The sequence below is a fragment of the Vulpes lagopus genome, chromosome 24 (assembly GCF_018345385.1).
Source record: "Vulpes lagopus strain Blue_001 chromosome 24, ASM1834538v1, whole genome shotgun sequence".
Taxonomy (NCBI): Eukaryota; Metazoa; Chordata; class Mammalia; order Carnivora; family Canidae; genus Vulpes; species Vulpes lagopus.
The window spans coordinates 25753476-25773511 of NC_054847.1; the positions used below are offsets into that span (position 1 = coordinate 25753476).

General features: G+C 43.4%; 1 pseudogene; it reads left to right on the top strand.

Moving 5' to 3' along the window:
• The first annotated feature begins 3827 nt into the window (after positions 1-3827).
• On the top strand, positions 3828-5146 carry LOC121481787 (annotated as a pseudogene).
• The last annotated feature ends 14890 nt before the right edge of the window (positions 5147-20036 follow it).

A 20036-nucleotide genomic window follows, 5' to 3' on the forward strand; every position in this document is an offset into this window, starting at 1 on the left:
TATTTGGATTTATTTCCATTATATTTTGTGATTTTATTAATTATTTTTACTATCATTCTGTTCTCCTTCTTTCTTGCTCTTTTTTGGGTCAATTGAGTTTGTATCTTTTAAAATTTCTTGGGCATCCCAGGTGGCTCAGTGGTTTAGCTCTGCCTTCAGCCCAGGGCGTGATCCTGGAGTCCCGGGATTGAGTCCCATGTCAGGCTCCCTGCATGGAGCCTGCTTCTCCCTCTGCCTGTGTCTCTGCCTCTCTCTCTCTCTTTCTCTCTCTCTCTCTGTGTCTCTCATGAATAAATAAATAAAATATTTTTTAAAATAAAATAAAATTTCTTCTTATTTGGAAATCATGTATTTTACTTCCATTCTTTTACTGTAACTTTGCAGGGCCCAAGGTTAATGAATATGTTTACCCTCTTTTTAACTAATACAAAAATGTAATGACACTTAAAATCTGCTTATTCTCCACTTGTCTTATTGCTGTTTTTCAGACTTTCATATCCACTCTGCTTTAAAAGAAAGATAATTTATTGATTTTTAAATTTCTTATGACACATTCATATACATAAAAAGAAATGAAGTTATAGAATCATAACCTTTGTCCACTAACTTAAGAAATAAAACTTTACTCACATAGTTGAATTAGCCAGTATAGCCCTTCTTCCCACAGAACTACTATAAAGTGATATTTTCATCTTCTTTTATGCCCCAAATGGATACTTTCATTTTATCCAGAAAATGCTTATTTAGACTTATTATGTATTCATCACTTTATTTGGTCACTATTGCTTCTTACAACTAATTCTTGTCTGGGTTCAACTTTTTTCTTTTTTGTATTTCACTTTTTAAAATTTTATTTAAATTTAATAGTTAACATATAATGTATTATTGGTTTCAGAGGTAGAGGTCAGTGATTCATCAATCTTATAATACTCAGTGCTCTGGGTGGCTCATGGGGTGGGCGTCTGCCTTCGGCTCAGGGTGTGATCCTGAAGTCCCAGGATCAAGTCCCACACTGGGCTCCCTGTGAGGAGCCTGCTGCTCCATCTGCCTATGTCTCTGCCCCCCACCCTCTCTCTCTGTGTTTCTCATGTATAAATAAATAGGTATTTAAAAAAAAATACTCAGTGCTCATTACATCACATGCCCTCCTTAATGTCCAGTTAGTTACCTCCTCCCTCCAACTCCAAGCCCTCCAGGGACCTTCAGTTTGTTCCTGTGATTAAAAGTCTCTTATGGTTTGTCTCCCTCTCTGATTTTGTCTTGTTTTATTTTTTTCCTCCCTTCCCCTGTGATCCTCTGTTTTGTTTGTTAAATTCCACATATAAGTGAGATCATATGATAACTGTCTTTCTCTGATTGACTTACTTTGCTTAGCATAATATCCTCTAGCTCATCAATTTGTTTCTATGAAGAACATTCTGACTTGGTTGTTTTAGCAAAGTTCTGTGAGTCATAAGCTTTCTCATTATTTATCTGGAAAGAAGTATTTAATTTTAACCTCATTCTTGAATGATATAGGTATAGAGTATGAAATATATATGAATATAGAATTGTTGATTGATAGCTATTTCCTCTCAACATTTTGCAGATATTATTTTACTTTGCCTATTATGTTACAATTGAGAAGTCTGTTGTCAATCTCATTAGCATTCCTTTGTAGATGATCTGCTTTAATGGGTTGATGTTTGTCCTATTTCCTCTACTAAATACTTATGAAATTTCTATTATAAAGGACTTTTTCATGTGAACCTCCCTTTGTGTATACATTTGTGGGTGTGGGTGTGTAAATTATATATACATATATACATGTATAACGTCAGATCTATTGTTTTTATAACCTAGATTTATATCCAAGTTCATGAATTCCACGTAAACTGTATCTAATATGCCTTTTAAACCAGTGATGATATTTAACTTCAAGGGCAATATTTTACATTTCTAGAATTTCTAATTGGTTCATTTTCAAATCTATCTGTATCTTGTTTTTAATGCATTTATTTTTCTTTCTCTAATGCTTTAGACATTTTAAAGCTATATGTGTTATAGTCTCTCTGATTATTATTATCTCTTATTATCTGATAGTTCTGCAATTCCTGGGAGTATAATTCTGCTGTTTTTTCTCTTTCCTAAATCTCTCAAGGTGGATTGTTACCTTGTATGTTTTGGAATTTTGAATGGTGAGCTCATCTTTGATTGGCTTCAGCTGAAGACATCACATATGGCCTGGGATAAGGTTTTATAGCATTAGATTTGCTCTCAGTTCTTTTCTGCTGGGACTACACTGATATCTCAACATGGAATCTTGGAAGCCATGCAGTTTTGTTTTTTTCTTTAAGATTTTATTCATTTATTCATGAGAGACATAGAGAGAGAGAGAGAGAGAGAGAGAGAGAGAGAGAGGCAGAGACACAGGCAGAGGGAGAAGCAGGCTCCAAGCAGGGAGCCTGACATGGGACTCGATTCCGGGTCTCCAGGATCATTCCTTTGTAGATGATCTGCTTTAATGGGTTGATGTTTGTCCTATTTCCTCTACTAAATACTTATGAAATTTCTATTATAAAGGACTTTTTCATGTGAACCTCCCTTTGTGTATACATTTGTGGGTGTGAAGGCAGTGCTAAACCCCTGAGCCACCTGGGCTGCCCCGAAGCCATGCAATTTGAATACAAAGCTCAGATGATTGGTGTTCAATCATATAAATCACATGACATGTCTATGCTTACAAATTCTCTAGGGAGGCTTATTTTCTACCTTGCGCCCAAGGCTAAACTAGCTTTTTGCTAGTTTGCAGATTATTTCCTGTCTCCCATTTTACTGAATGAGTAGCCCTTTAAAGATACGGGATTTACGTAACTTTCAGTTTCAACATCCTCCCTCATCTCCCTTCAGAATTTCCATGGCCTTGTTTACTGTATATCTCTGAGTATAAAAATGAAAGTGCCTAAGTTTCTGAGATATAACCATCACCTTATCTACCCCAGCTTATTTACCACCTGCCTTGTTAGTTTATATCATTATCACGTGGGCTCTTGGTTCTCTCTTCCTTTTGGTCCCTGATGATGTTTCTTACTGTCTTGTGAAGGCAAGTAAAGACTGAAGAGTGTTTATTTTATTGTATCTAGAATTTTAGTATTTGTAGTGGGAGAATTTTCAGACTATCTACACTGTAATAATCCTCTAACTGGAAGTCTCTTCTTGACATCCCATAGGCATTTCAATTTGCCACAAAGAGTTCCAGTGGGCTTCCTCACAAATCTGGATCTCTGCCAGGGTTTCCCATCTCAATTTCACAAGCCAGAAAGTCATCCTGACCTCTCCTTCTTCTTCATTGTCCAACCAACCAACCAGCTCCCTTGATGTTTCTACTGAATTTGTCTTTAATCCACTTGTTTCCATCTCCACAGTCCCTGCTTTAGTGTAAGCCACCACTGTCCTTCCCTTGCCTGTTGTGACAACCTCCTAATTCTCCTCCCTTCCAATTCATTATTTATACTGCAGCCACAGAAAATTTGCTAAAACCAATCTGATAAATTTACTTTCCTGCTTAAAATCATCAATAACCTTCTATTGTTCTTTAGATTAAAAAAATTAAACCTTTAATATGCCATATTTCACATGGCTTACTCATTTCCATCATTAATTCATCCAACAAATATATACTAAGCAGCTACTACTTCTGGGCATGGTACTTAGAAGTAGGCTTGTAGTGTATATAATTTGTTACAAAAAACTGAATGTCTGTATCCCCCCAAAATTCATAGTTGAAATCCTAACCCCCAATGTGATGGCGTCAGAAGTGAGGTCTTGCTTTTCCTGTAGGAGCTGCCGGGTTGAGAGGAGTGTGGCCCTCTCCTCTCCCCGCGATGGCGTGTGCTCGTCCATTGATATCTGTGTACTCGGAAAAGGGGGAATCATCCGGCAAAGATGCTACCTTGCCTGCTGTGTTTAAGGCTCCCATTCGACCCGATATCGTGAACTTCGTTCACACCAACTTGCGCAAAAACAACAGGCAGCCATATGCTGTCAGTGAATTAGCAGGTCATCAAACCAGTGCTGAGTCTGGGGGTACTGGCAGAGCCCTGGCTTGAATTCCCAGAGTTCGGGGCGGTGGGCCTCACCGTTCTGGCCAGGGTGCATTTGGAAATATGTGTCGTGGAGGCCACATGTTTGCACCAACCAAAACCTGGCGCCGTTGGCACCGCAGGTGAACACGACACAAAAGCGATGCGCCATCTGCTCTGCCCTGGCTGCCTCAGCCTCACCAGCACTGGTCATGTCTAAAGGTCATCGTATTGAGGAAGTTCCTGAACTTCCTTTGGTGGTTGAAGATAACGTTGAAGGCTACAAGAAGACCAAGGAGGCGGTTTTGCTTCTTAAGAAACTTAAAGCCTGGAATGGTATCAAAAAGGTCTATGCCTCTCAGTGAATGAGAGCTGGCAAGGGCAAAATGAGAAACCGTCGTCGTATCCAGTGCAGGGGACCCTGCATCATCTACAGTGAAGACAACGGTATCATCAAGGCCTTCAGAAACATCCCTGGAATTACTTTACTTAATGTAAGCAAGCTGAACATTCTGAAACTTGCTCCTGGTGGGCATGTGGGACGTTTCTGCATTTGGACTGAAAGTGCTTTCCGCAAGTTAGACGATCTGTATGGCACTTGGCGTAAGGCTGCCTCCCTCAAGAGTAACTACAACCTTCCCATGCATAAGATGCTTAATACAGACCTCAGCAGAATCTTGAAAAGCCCAGAGATCCAAAGAGCCCTCCGAGCACCACGCAAGAAGATTCATCGTAGAGTCCTGAAGAAGAATCCACTGAAGAACCTAAGAATCATGTTGAAGCTAAACCCGTATGCAAAGACCATGCCCCGGAACACCATTCTTCGCCAGGCCAAGAATCACAAACTCTGGATGGATAAGGCGGCAGCAGCCTTAGAAGCCAAATCGGAGGAGAAGGGGGTTCCAGGCAAGAAGCCCACAGTAGGGAAGAAAGGAAAGAAAACTGTTGGTGTGAAAAAGCCGAAGAAACCTGTGGTAGGAAAAAAGGCTGCAGCTACCAAGAAACCAGCAGCTGACAAGAAACCTGCAGAAAAGAAACCTACCCCAGAAGAGAAGAAGCCCGCTGCCTAAAAACTTATATTTGTTTATTCCATAAAACTCAAATCATTTTGGACAGCTAATTTTAAATAAAGACCTGATCAAAGACAGTGAGAAAAAAAAAAAAAAAAAAGAAAGTGAGGTCTTCCGGAAGTGATTAGGTCATGAGGATGGAGCCCTCATGAGTCGGTTTAGTGTCCTTATAAAAGAGTTTCCAAAGATGTCCCCTGCCCCTTCCATAATGTAGGAACACAGCGAGAAGATGACAGTCTATGAAAAGAAAGTGGGCTTTTCCCAGACACTGAATCTCACCAGACACTTAATCTGGGACTTCTCAGCCTCCAGAACAATAAGGAATAAATTTCTGTTTTCTGTTAGCCCCCCAGTATATGGTATTGTTGTTCTAGCAGTCTGAATGTACTAAGACAGACTGCCATAACAACGTGCCAGACTAGCTGGCTTAGCTAGCAAAAATGTATTTTCTCACAATTCTGGAGTTTTTGAAGGCTAGAAGTCCAAGATCTGGGTGCTGATAGGGTTGATTTCTTTTGGGGCCTCTCTTGTGTTATAAATGGTTGCCTTCTCCCAAGTCTTCACATGATTTTCCCTTCGTGTGTGTGTGTGTTTTATTTTTTTATTTTTTTTGTGTGTGTGTGTCTGTGTTTTAGTCTTCTCTTCTTATACAGACACCAGCCAGATTGATATAGGGCCCCACCTCAAAACTTCTTTTTAATTTAAACACCCTATCTGCAAATACAGTCCCATCCCAAGGTACAGGGTGGTGAGACTTCAATATATGAAGTTTAGGAGACACATAGTTCAGCCCATAATACTGTAGTAAACCTCACTAACCTCCATTCTCTTGGCATTTTCCTGTTTCTTCTGCTTTCCAGATACTTCTTAAGAACTGAGCTTCTCTTTCTTACCTTAAGGACTTTGCAAAGATTGTTCCCTTCGTTTGGAATGCTTCTCTCCCTGCCCCCAACTCTGCTTAGCCAAACGCTAGAGCTCAGCCTCAATGTCACTTCCTCAGAGAAACATTTCCTGACTCTCAGATTAGATTAGGTCTCTGTGTTTTGTGCTCTTCGCATCCTTTTTGTACCACTTCCTATAATTCTAATTAAATGATTAACTGTATAATTAGTGAATTTCCTTGATCCTACAATGCTATGAGTTGTTAGATGCACCATCAATTTCAAAACACTCCTAGAGAGGAAAGAAATATTACTCTATTAGTCAGCTATTGCTATAATAATGCTACATAAAAAAAACTACTCCAAAATTCAGTGACTTAAAAAAAGCAACCCTTTATTTTTCTTTCATGAGCTTGTGAGTTGCTGTAATTCACTTGTACAACTCAGGTTCCCAGCTCGGGGTTCCAGGCTGAGGGCTGGGTTCAGGTCTAATTCATGTATCTCCATATTCTGCTTAGAATACAAGTTACCCAGCCCACGGTATCTCCTGGTGAGGGACAGAAGTCCATGTGTAGGGCATATGCAATTCCTGTAAGAGTCTCAGCTTAAAATAGGTATACTGTCACTTGCACCCATTTTCATTGTTCAAAGCAAGTGACAGCCAAACCTGAATTCAACATGTTGGGGAGAGCACGCTGCCTCCTCTAGAAGGCTACCCTACGAAGTCACTTGGAAAAGGGCATATAATGTATAATCCTATGATAAGGAAAAATTGGAAGCAAATAATTCAATCTATCATAATTAAAGAGTATGTACATAAATTTTTATTTTGTTTACTTAGATGATCCAAATAGTTTGTCTATACAAAGATATACCACTTTCTTCTGTATTATGAGCAGTCAGAGCCTAAAGTATCTTCTGAGTCACTTGTGTCACCAGCAGTTACATACAACATTCTAGTGACCAGTCGTGTACATAACCCAGGTGTGGGTCTTGACTTCTTTAACAGTTGTGTACGTCTTAGGCATAAGAAGGAGTACTGGGGTCCCATTTGCACTTTCAATTTAGTTAAACTCAGACATCCCCCTCCCATAACTAACTCTCTTATCCCTGGAAATTAAAAACTGTTTTTCAATAAAAATCAACAAATATGTTTTAACAGATACTTGATACCTAAATGAGAATCCTTCAAATGCATGAACCTCTCTAGCTTGGAAATTCTACAATCTGTTTCCAATGTCAAGTGTACTGCCTAGTATGTGACAGGCAATTCTTTTGAGTATGTTTTAATAACTAAAGGAAACATAGGCTTATCTCATGGTAGAGACCTGTCCTTCTTAGGGGGTCTGTGAAGGACTTGAGAGTTTCTAGATGGCATTTAAATGCAAGTATATCCTTCTCCAGTGATGAGTGTTAGCTTCACTTATCCCGTCTTATAGCTCTATCTCTAGGTTTTCCTGCATGTGTAATTACTTTCATTTCAAAGTTAACCTGGAGTATAATCCTTTGAAAGAAATTCGAAAAGACAATTAGAAATCCAAATTTAAGTTGGAAATCTACCCTGTATTGTGATAGTCGTATAAATAACTCAAGCAAGAAAGTATTTGTTTCACAAAAGATGCGATGTTAACTCTATCACGCAACTCATTCCTCTTCTCAATAGCTGGTAAGTTGTTGTTGTTGTTGTTGTTGTTGTTGTTGTTGTTTTAACATAAACTGAAGGATCCATCCCAATGTAACACTGGTGTGGTCATCTGAAATTACGTCTTGTGTTTCCTGAAGTTCCCTACTACAAGTGCGGGGAAAGTAACCCAGGCAGGGTGATTAAGTGTCCTTTCTACCAGGGTCTGAGTTGGATGCTAGGTATGATAGGTTCTCTCTTCTGAGGCTGTAAGGAGCATGTGAAATATACAAGTCATCTTTCCCACCACACTGAGGTAGCCTTCTAGAAGGGGAAAAAAAAAACCCAACAACAATCCACATGACGAGAGAGAGAGAGAGAGAGAGAGAGAGAGAGAGAGAGAGAAAACTGAGTCAGATCCCAGAGGACTGTGCTTAAGCATAGAATTCTCTCCTAAGGCCCAAGATCATCTTCTAGGACTTTTTGACACATAAGCCAAATTTTATGCCTGATTAGCATGAGTTGATTTTCATCACTTGCAATCAGTTAGAGAAATAGAGTCCTGGGAACTGCAAAATAATAACTGTGTGAACAGCATCATGGCTAAAAACACACACAATAGTGCAGCACCCAAAAATAATTTCTGGATAACTCAAGTTCTTCATTTGTTTTGTTGAAGAAGATGAGGGGAAGAGAGATCCTTAAAAATCCCCTTTTGCCTCCCCCATCCAGTGGTTCATGCATGGCAGCTGCTTCTGCTCCTTTACATCTGTCTTGGAATTCCGGTCTCCTGTCAAGATAACCTCCTCTCCCAGATTTAACCTTTGGAACTTTTGTTCTCTCTCCCTTTCCGCCCTCTTCTCATGCCTACAGCCCCAAGGAACTTGTCTGTCAAAGCAGGACTCTCAGGGCAGGATGCACCTCAACACAAGAAACTGTTAGCAAGATGAGAAAAGACTGGGAATGTCCACATACTCCTCATTTTCATCCCATTGCTTCCTTCTTAAAAAACATTATAAAATGAAAAACATATATATACACCTTAGGTTTGAGGTTATACAAATACTCTTTGACACTTTTTTTCTCGCTAGCCCCACGCCTTCCATATACACGTTGAGTACCTAATAACAATGTTTTGAATCATCAAAGAAGAACTCACTGCCCAACTGAATTACTGAGTGAACAAAAAAGGAATGTATGAATAAACATAAAAACAAGACATTAAACACTTTGGGGAAATTATCACTGAGAAATTCATGGTCAATAAATGCTCGATTAAAAACTACATTTCTAAAATCCAAGTCTTTCTTTTGCATACATTAACAAACAATGAAAAAAAAAGGACTTTGAAAGTAAAAGCAAATCATCTAAAGCCAGAACAGAGTAGCACATTTCATCTTCAGTTCTTGGTTGAAAGTTATCAGAAATATGTAAAGATACTTAAGTTGCCCATAAGGTTAGGTCCTAACTGATAGTAGTCATTCCCATTCCCAATGCCAGTGTATGCATACAGGATGCAATGAGGTGTATGGGGGAATTCTAAGGGGCTTCTGGGAAAAGCTTGCCTTGATTGCAGAAAAAGACTCAAGGAAGCAAACGTCCCTTCTGTGTTTGGAAAGAAGGATGTGGTAAAAAAAAAAAAGTGATGGCTGGATTGCTGTAGCCCTTTTGTGAACATAAGGGGAGCAGTCGCAGTCAAAGAGAAGGGAACATATCAGGATGGAAGAGTGAAAGATGCAATCACTCTACATCTACGCTTCTAGCTGTCTGAAGTGATCATTTTTCCTTACCGAGCCATTCAGTTGACCCAGATCTTTGGGGTTTCTTTTGCACCGGACACAATCCAAAAGGATAGAGAACCATATAAAAGGGAGGCTGGACATTTGAGCTTGGGATTGAGAGGAACCTCACTGGCTGGAGGTTAAGAAGCAGAACCCAGCCGCTCTCTTTTGGTGGAAATAGTCTGGTGGAGCTGCTCCAGGTAAGATGGACCGGAATTCCAATGTTGTCTTTTTGTTCCTCTGTTCAAGGCAAAATTCAATCCCCAGACCTGACTACATTTATCCAGAAAGAATTATGATTTGTTAATAAATAAATAAATACTTATTTATATTCCTTAAATAGAACTTTAGATTCTAACAGAAGCTTAGGTAGAGGCCGAATCGCTTAAAAATGTCAAGTGTCTACCACAGAAAAATTAGCCATTTTTCCCCCAAGTTCTCCTGTATTATGGGTTTCCTTGTTTCTTAGTATTCATTCTCAGATGACTTTCATTTCCCCTAATCATCTCTTGTCCTTATTCTATGCCTTCATTTGAGATCATGTCTTCTGCGGTGTCACCGCTGTCTGCCTTCCCTTTGCCTTCTTTCCCCAAATGTGGAACGAAATCAAGGCAATCTTGAGTCTCAGAGTCTCAGTGGTGACTTGGGGTTACAGATGAAGAACACACTGGAGGATAAGCTTAGACTGGAGTGTCATATACTCCTTTAGTACAAAAAAAATTCATAATCAACTGTATCCCACTGTGGGGGATTTGTTGCTGGCTATGTTATCTTTAAGGCAATAGCTTATGTCCCTCCATCCTTTGACCATTTTCTTTTCCATCAAGTGTTTTGGGTTTTCCTTTGTTTTTTTTTTTTTTTCCTATTTTTCTTCTTTTTTTTTTCATTTTTTTAAATTTCTCCAAATTTCTATTAATTTTTTTTACAAATACTTCTCCATCTTGTGCTCAAAATCAAGCTTGTGGCCTACTCATGCATATCCAAGAACTCATTAAGGAGCTCTGTCAGTGAATCATCTACTTCATATTTCCATCCTTTAAAGCACAAAGCACTGTGATAGCTTTGGAATTAGCTTTCCCTTTATATGGTACAAATTTTAGGAAGTGCTTTTCCCGGTAATCTTTGCAAGCAGAAGGGGAACAATTTAAAGATGTATCCTTCCCCACTTCACAGACACCCCATGGGGATTGTTTTGGTTTATTTCTCTTCCTGTCTTGTCTTCTTTCCCATCTTCCTTCTGCCCCTGCTCCTCCTCCTTTTCCCTCTTCTTTCTACCGAGCACAAAGACTGCCATTGTAATTTATTGTCATAACCGCAATTCAAATGAAGAACAGAATATGAAATCCAGTCTAAGGGAGAGGAAGAAACTGGTCACCATGTGGTACGCCTGCCGAGTCCCAACGCCGCTGTGTGCTTAGCGGTGTGACTTTGAGTTGCTTCTTCTGAAGTTTGGGACTAAAGCTATGGTTTCTCTATATCACGAGGACGTTACAAAGATGACATTAGATGACAGGTGAAAAAAAAATGCATCTTCAACTCCCAAGGACTAACCGAGTGTGGTAGGATGGATACCAGAGAGCTGATTCCGTCAAGGGAGGGCCCAGAGAACAAGGAAGAACCCAGTTGTTGACTCTCCGTGGGGATATCTGTTGGGCAGGAATTTCATCAAAGAACAAATCACTCAGGGGGCTACCATGTTGGGGCACCAACATCAGAGCAGGGCCAAAAGCAAGGTGGGAGCTGGAGCTGCAGAGCTACTCGGCTTCCTTTCATTTTATTTTGTAAAGGCCGGTGTGATCTCCGAGGTCCAAACTTAAAAGAAATCTTACCCTGCTCTCTCTGCTTTAAGGCTGAAGGAGCAAAGAGTTAATTACCTTGGTCTATTCGTCTCTCCTCCGAATTTTTCACATGGGCTTTTTTCCCTTAATTAGCCATCATGTGAAACTGAAGAATATTTATTATTTATTGTGTGTATTAAATTTTATGTCTTTTCTTCTTAATTCTTAAAATGGGTGAATTTATTACTTTTTCGTGTTTTTCCTCCTAAACAAGCAAGGTTTGTTGTTGTTGCTGCTTTTATTGTTTGTTTAGTGGTAGTCCTCATCTGACTTCTCCCTGGGTCAGTAATTCTGCATAGAGAGCAACATGAGGAAAAGCTTCTGGCATGTTTTATGTTAACTGGAAGAAGCAAATAGTTTCCCATACGTTTCTCTTACTCTTAATTCTTTTCTTTTTATCTCTTACTCAATTTAAATATGATACCTAGAAATGCCCACTTGGTATTGATTAAGTTATATGGCTTAACTTCGGGGCTCTATGGTAACTTATTAAAGTGTATTTTATTAAGTGATTTGGGTTGTCAAGATAACGTGACTATACAATGACTTACGTGCTCATGTGGATCATCGCCATGGTTCTAAGTCAGCTCTAAAGGGAACATGAAATGAGCACCTACATGCCAGTTACAATTTTGATTATATTACCTACCACAATTCATTAGACTCATCGAGCTCCAAAGGATTTGTGCATTTAAGGAGTTGCTTAACTCGTTTAGAAATTCACTGCTAGCCAAGGTACTCAGAAGCAAAGCATGTCTGAATAAAATGGTCTTTATTTTCACGCGTCCAGTATGTAGCATATAATGATGCTTATACATAGTCTCATTTATTTTATGTATCCATGGCTTGCTTCTCAACTGTTAATGCCTTAAAAGCAAAGAATGCCTCTATTGCTCTTTCTCTGTCTCCCGCAGTGAAAATGTGGATATCTAGCACAAGCTTCGCTTAAGAAGGTTGGACTTGAATGGAAAAACTGATCCACGAGTATCAATCGAATTTCACTTAAGGAGTTTCCCTTAGCTGCTTAATATCTGAATGCAACAGTCTAGGTTTTACTCGGAAATGATGATGCTTTTTAATGATTACGGCTTATGGCGCTCAAGCAATGTTGAGTTTTGTGATGAGCCTCTTTTATTGCACTTCTAGGTTCTGCTCTCTTACCTCCTTTCCCTATACTTTCTCCAATTTTTCTTCCCTTTATCCCCCGTGTTTCTCGCTTTTTCGTACTGTCTCTTTTACTCTGTCCACTTGAGCTACTACTTAAGAAAAAAGAGTCTGGCATTTTCTTCTTTTAATTCCAAGGAAAACAGGCCTGAGTATATCTCTTTAACATAAAGACCCAGTGGATTCATTATTTGGGAGAGAAAAAAAAAAATCTGACCAGAGACACAATAAATAGACTTTTAAAATGCAACAATTAGACAAATGTAAAAAAAAAAAAATGTATGTATAGATCAGTTTGCTTACCAGGCTAAAGTATTCTTAACGTTCTTGATTATATGTAAGTAAAATTCTTGGTTGATAGAATTTTAGATTAAAGCTGCTAAAACTAAAATGTTTGAGAAAACATTTATCATTAAATGCACAGAGAAACCACTTTATAGAGTACCCGTGGAACACTCAACTGAGAAGTAAAACATCCAGAACATGCCCAGCTCTTTGGGAGTGTGTTTTCATATTTTTGCACGTGTTTGTCTATAAAAGCATTTCGAGGGGTAGCTTTTTACTGATGCTACCTTGCCAAAAAGAATCAATCCAGCAACCATCGTCTGCTAATACGTGTTTTTAATCACATTTTCAAACTTTATCAGGACATCTGAGTTTTTGGTTCCTCCTCCTTGAGAAAGAGACCTCATGGCCTAAGACGCTGAAGCCACCTCTGGCCTTCAACACAGCATCGGCCCTGCACTGGAGGCTCAGTTGCTGAGTTTCTCTAGCTCGTAAGGGAAGGGAACATTTCTCACTAGATAACTTGAGTTTGTAACTTTAAAAAAACCTCCAAACCTGCTCATCTATGGCAAGTAAGTGTACTCCCTTTGTTACAGGGTATGCAATTAGATGCATTCGAAATAAAAGGTAAGTTAAATCCGAAGTCCCCATGACAAGAACGTACTATTTTAGAACAGGGAGTGTCAAGTGTTGTTTTTCAAACCAGAACCAAAGGGTATTTCACAGGTAATTTCTCAGGGCTGATGTTAGCTAATTATTAGCTACCATCCCCGGCCTCCCATTCTAAGTGACTATCTCCTGGCAGAAAGACACAGCTAGGAGTGTTTTGTTTCATTTGTCCTTGGAGTTTTTATCAGCATCAAGAAGGTGGACGGAGCCAAAGTTAGAAGAATTCTGGAGCTAAGCAAAAAGCGACCCGCTTAACAGCCCCCATTAATTGGGGCTGTTACATGATTAATTTGAGAAAAACAGAAGAGACGGATTCCTTTACAACTCACAGTTGGATGCAACGCACTAAAAGTAATCCTGTAAATTACATTTTAAATCTTCAACATATTCCGAGCAGATAAAATAGTGGCATGATTGACCAAACTCCTTTTAAAAGTACACATATTACGATGCATCATAGTTATAAACAGATGGTATTTGGCCTCCTTCCTATTCTCAACATTTGGAATTTCTAAACTATGTGAATTAAACAATAATATTTTATAAACATACAAGGGATTTTGCTCACTGCTTTGTTAACATAGAAATTATACAATGCTGACATTTATTTAAATTTTAAAAAGTAAACAACAGTGTGCATTGAAATAAAGCAAACTAAAATCAACATAGAGAAGTATGTTCTGTGTGCATATTACCTACAGTGGCACTGGCCTTCCTAAGGAAAGACATAATAGGTTGGAGAACAAGTGGTAGCTGAGATGGGCCTAATCCTTTGTACTCCAAAGGCTCATTTAACACCTCTCTGTAAACAACGGATATTTATACCATAATTGGTTATTTGACCATCCGCGTTCATTTACTATGTAACCTGCTATTATGGAGTTAAAAGAAGTTCTCCTTCATTGGCTCGTCAGCTTTCATGGTAGTGAAAGTGTCCTCGCAGCTTTAAAAACACTTGCACAAACAGGAATCGTTCTGACACTTGTACTCATAATGAGAAACATGATCATCATATCAATAAGTGTGTATCTTTTCTTTGGGGGGGGGCAGATTATTGCCAGAAAGAAAGGGAAATGTATCAGATCTTAATGTCATTTCCTGAGATACTTTTCTAAAAATTACAGCTTTAACCCTCTCGCTACATGTTGAAAGGGAGACCCATCTGCTGAGTCGATGTGCAAAATAGAAGGCACTTGGGTTTTCAAACACTGTTCCTGGATTTGCAAAGTTAGGCTGTGATGAATAAATAATGAATCAGATATTTCAATCAGTTTTATGATTTTTTTTTCCCAAGGCCCTGATTATCATTGTTTACAGACAGTGTGTTCTCCATGCACTTCCCACGTGCTAGTGTTTAGCCTTTCAAGGGGAGGCTCCTGTAGGCCCACGTCGGGGACCTGGGTGCACCCCTGGGCTGCTTTTGTCACATTTTAACCAACCAACCCGCCCACCCGCCCCATATTTGCAAGCCTGCACCTCGAATAATATCTCCAGCAGCGGGGGTGGGGGGGCACGAGCACGCCAGGTGAGGGGCTCCTGTCCTGGGGGGCCCTTAGCGCACGTGGTGTGTCGGGGGCACCAGGCAGGAAACACGCCGTCCCGCCTGGAATAGGCGAAGCCCGGGACGAGGGGCACGTCCCTCCCTTATGCACGTGAGTCTAATGTGTGCACCTGATCGACACGAGTGATGCACAGTCCCAGGGCGGGGAGGCTCCTGGGAGGAGGGCGGCCGCCGGCTCGACCGCCAAGTTTCTCAGAAACTTCCTGTGAGCCAGCAGGTGAGTGCAGGCCAGCCGGGCTTGCGCCCCTTCCCCTGCCCACTCCGCTGGCCGCTCCGTGGCCCCTGCCACGTCCCCTCCCCGCTCCGCCTCGACCCCCAGCGCGGCCGCGGGAGGGGCGCGGGGGCGGGGGCGCAGGAGGCGCAAGGGGCGGGGCGGGGCGGGGGGCGCAGGGGGTGCGCAGGGGGGACGCAGGGAGGGGCGCAGGGGGAGCGGGCGGGGGCGCAGGGGAGCAGGGGGCGGGGGCGCAGGGGATCGGGCGCAGGGGGCGCACGGGGAGCAGGGGCCGCAGGGGGGGGGCGCAGGGGGAGCGGGCGGGGTCCCAGGGGGCGCAGGGGAGCAGGGGGCTGGGGCGCACCCCGCGGCCGGCCGGCTCCCCCCTCGGGCTCTGGCTTCAGGCGACCTTCCCGTTCGCAAGGGGAGGGGGCGCGGCGATCAGTCCCCCCGTCCTGGCTCCGGGCGTCCTCGCGGAGGACAGACGGGCCCCCCCACCCCCGGGACGGACCGGCCACCCGGGGAAGCCAGTTGGGTGCCGGTCGGGGCGGGCGGGGGGAGCAGGGGCGCCAGCGGGCCACGCGGGGCGTGTGCGGGGCAGCGCGGGAGTGCGAGCCGCGGGGCGGGGCGGGGCGGGGCCGCGGGGTGCGGGTGGGGGCGGATGCGGGGGTGGGGGTGGGGTAGGGTGCAGGGGTGGGGGTGGGGGCGGGGGCGGGCGCTGGGCGGCGACCCGGTGACCTCCGCGTGGCCCTCCGGCCCGGTCGCTGGCGGGGCGCGGTGCGGGGCTCGGAGCTCGGGCTCGGGGCCGGGGCCGGGGCGGGCGGGCGGGGGGCGAGCGCAGGCCGGGCCGCGGCCCGACGGAGCGCGGGGAGCGAGCGGCGGGGACCCGCAGCCCGGGACCGGGCGTGCACCTGCCGTGTGGCAGCTGGCGGCCGCGGCCGAGGGGCGCTCAACGCCGAGGGTGGGAACGGGGCCCCCATCTGTGCCAAGGGAAGGTGCAGGCGGCCGCGCCCCCGGGGCCTGGGGCCCGGGGCCTGGGCCCGGCTCGCAGCTGCACGCTCCAGGACAGGCGCTGCTGCACAGCTCCTGGGGACCCCCCCCCCCCAGGACCATGAATACTCTGCTCCAGCACATCTTGCTTCCTCAAAACCCCATTGCTCATACTTTTTAAGTCTCAGAATTTGGTGCTTAGAGTGTTGCAATTCAGGATCTCCACCGAAATCCTACGCTCGCGCGCACACGGACGCGCGCGCACACACATTTTGTTTTTCAGTTTTGTAGATTCCTTTTTTTTTTTTTTCCTGGCCTGTTATCACAGCCTGGGAAATGCAGGGGAAGAGCCAAGCCGCCTGAAAGGCAGGGAACGAGGCAGCCAGCACCAGAGAGCACAGGTCCCCACCTTGGCCCTGCAGCTCCAGGGGAGAACGGGGAGAGGTGTGTGGTTCCAGGACTTGGCTGTCAAGGAGCATCACAGAACAGGCGGTGACCCCGCAACAGCCGGCCTTCTCCATCCATGGAGAAGTGTTGAGTCCAGCATCTACTCACATCACAAAGCTCTAGTTCTGCGCCCCCCTTTCTGACCCTGCAGTTAGGTGACCTCTGGGGGCCACCCTGTCCCACCGCCAGGTCCTCTTCTGTGTTTCTTCCCTCTGGTTGTTGGGTCACCTTTAGACATGGACCTTCGCCTCCTTGTTGGGAATCTGTTTACTGATAGAATTGATGCAGCAGGTGGAAGGCAACAAGGCCACCTTGTTGGGTCGGTCATCTTACACATCTTCTGCTCTGTAGAGGATATTTTTCCATTTTTTTTATTCGTATTTTTCACCAGGGTCATACCCCCCCGCCCCAGCATTCTACAATTCTTTTCAAAGTGTCTTTTCATGTGGTTCCAGAGAAGTGATTTGCCCACACCCCAAATAACGCTCTCTGCGCTCAAGCTCCAGAGCTGCATGTCAGTGATTCTCAAATAAATACCTGCTGATCCATACCTTCAGTTTAAATGATTCCTAATGTTATCAGCCCCTCACATGCTTGAACCCAGAACTCTTGGGGACTGTTGCCAGCCACAGGACAGTTACCCTCAGGGTGTGGACACGGTTAACTTTCTGCCCTGGTCTCTTCAGTTGCAGAAGGCACAGAACCTTCCTTATTTCCTACCTTCCCCAGAAGTGGTAGTTAGTAGTTTAGCAGAGTCAAAAAAGGATATAAATCACACTAGGTCCCAAACCCATCTCCTAGTACACGATTAGGAAAACTTTAAAAATCTCCTGCAAGCTTCTTCTAGGCCTTCTCTGCTTTGGCTCTGCCCTCCCCACCTTTTGACTTTATCCTTCCAGTAAAATAAAGAAGGTGAAAGAGCATACACAGCCGGAGTTTCTCTTTCCTTATAGCTTCCCAGCATTTGAGAGAATCGTTGTGTTTTAGGCCAGTTGTTTAGTTCATGTTTCTACCACCCACCAAAGAACAGCACAGGATTAAGTTTATATTAATAAATGATGTTCATGACTAGGTTTCTAAATGCCGAAGTTATGATTTATTTTTTTAAACGGGTGGAGAAAGGAGAGCCCCTAAGCCACTGAAAATCCTTGGCTTGATGCATTTCTGGGGGCGTTTTGTTCTCTTGGTTTTTTTTTTTTGGTACCTCTAATTCTCCTTTGAGTGCTATCACAGTCAACTAAATAAATATTTTGTTGACTATTTACCTTTGTCCATAGCTTCAAACCCTGTGTTTATTTTAGTTGAATTTATTAAGAAAAGAAAAAAAACACCATTTCATGTTCCCCTTTCCTACTCTCTGTTTATAATTGTCCCTGTTTATCCCTCCACCCCATTAAGAGTTTCACAATAAAACCCTGCACCAAATAAATTAAAATCTGCAACTTCAGACACCCAAAGAAGAGGACATTAATCCACTTAGTAAAATACCCAGACCTCCCCCTCTCAATTTCAGCTCTTGCTAATGTAACATTTAGTAATTGCAGCTGGCTCCTTCGGCTTTCCTCCCTCCCTTTCCTTCTGAATCACATTGGCCTTGTGTAACCTTCATTTCCTCTCCTGCCCCCCGCATTTGTCCACGTACTTTTCTTTGACCATGTTTGTCTGTCTTTTGCTGCCTGGATTGGAAGCAGCCCATGGAGCTTTCTAAGAGCCTCAGACTTTCTGATAAAATCCTATTCTACCTCCCCATGCACTATTAATGCTTTGTACAGTTTTTATGTATCCTTCACTTAAGGAGTTACTGCTCTAGATTTTTCTGATTGATCATTAAGTTATTCTGGCTTTTGAGAGCTGCCTCCATGATCCTGAAGCAGAGGCTTTTTTCCTTGGCATGCGCTTTGCCTTTTCCTGGCAAGGACAGGCACCTCGGTGCGACTGTGATTCTTAACGTTATGATTCGAGGCTAATTGGTTCAGTTAGGCTTGTGCTATGAGCAGCCCCGGACTCACTGTTTCGGGCTCCGTGAGGTTGTCTGGTTGAAGGGTGTGTTGTAAGCACAAGATGTGATATACTGATATTGTACTTGATTATCAGTTTTCAAAAACAGCTGCATGCTTTGAGATCTGTGTAAGGAAATATCAGAAGATAATATACCATTGGTATTTATTACTCTATAATTAAGGATGTGTCAGTGTTTCCTTTGAAAAAAAAAACCCCTATTTTCAGAAATTCATATCTCAGGCATAAATTTCCCTATGAATTACAGTCTAATACCATATTAGAAGGATCTTCTTTTGCAGTTATCCCTCCCCTTCCTTTTCTTTCCGGGGAAATAAGTTTCAGGATGTAATTTCTGGGTTATCTATTTGGGATGAGAGGAAGCACTCCCTTTGCCTCACAATTAAAGGTGCTCCTGCCGCCCATGCACCTGCTCCCTCTGTCCTCGGCCCTTTGCATCCGGTGAGATCGTGGGGGCCGCAGGAAGGGTCAGCCTTCGATGCGTGGAGGAGGACCGTCACCGCCGTATGCCATCAAAGGCCACATAGAAGGTTCGGCTGTTCGAAGGCTCACACGTGCCACAGTCTGAGATTTTCAGTACTGGGAATGGATTCTTGTACATTCTTCCCCTGTGGCCACTTGGAATACAAATGCGACCACGAGTGACACAAAACCAGTCTATGGACAGGTCCTGGCAACTGATTAATCCACGTTCCCTCTGCTGGTAAGGGCGGCAGGAGGAGGAAAGAGGGGAAGAGGGTGGAGAGAGAGCTTTGCCTCTTCTCCTCCTTTAAGGGATGGTGGTCTCGACCAATTGGACTGACCACAGCCTTCTGCCCGAGGTTGTTCTAGACCTGCCTCTACTGGCACGGGAGCCACGGCAACTCGGCTTCTTGTTAGGGCCTCAGTCTCCCCACAGGTTTCAAAAACAAATGCTGACCAGGAGGGCCAGGAAAGTTACGGGTATAAGGGCAGCTGAGTGGAAAGACCACAGGGAGTGGCAGGCCTATGGTGGCTGTTGAGGCCTGTGCGATAATAGTAATAATCCAGACACTTAAAACATTGGCCTCACGACATGGTCTCTCATGCCTCTTTTTAAGACCAGCCATGTGGGTCGTGAAGCATCCCCCTGCTACCCTCAGCACTCCCTTGCCTAGGGGTCCAGCAGTCATGCTCACTGACCTTGGTGCTTCCTGAAAGACACACGGGTGACGGGGACGTTATCCCCCATGGGGGGGGGGAGGCTTATACAACAAGTCTCTGTTTCTACAACATAGTCTGGCTCCTAAGTGTGCCATTATATGATCCCTTGGTTTTCTCATTGGGGAAATAATGGAAATATTAAATTTTTAAATATAAAGGATTTCAACTTCTTAGAGAAAGGTATCACACAAGCATTCCCAGAAGTGGCTTCCAGCACATCACCTTAGGTCCACTGTTTAAATGCAGTAATTGAGGA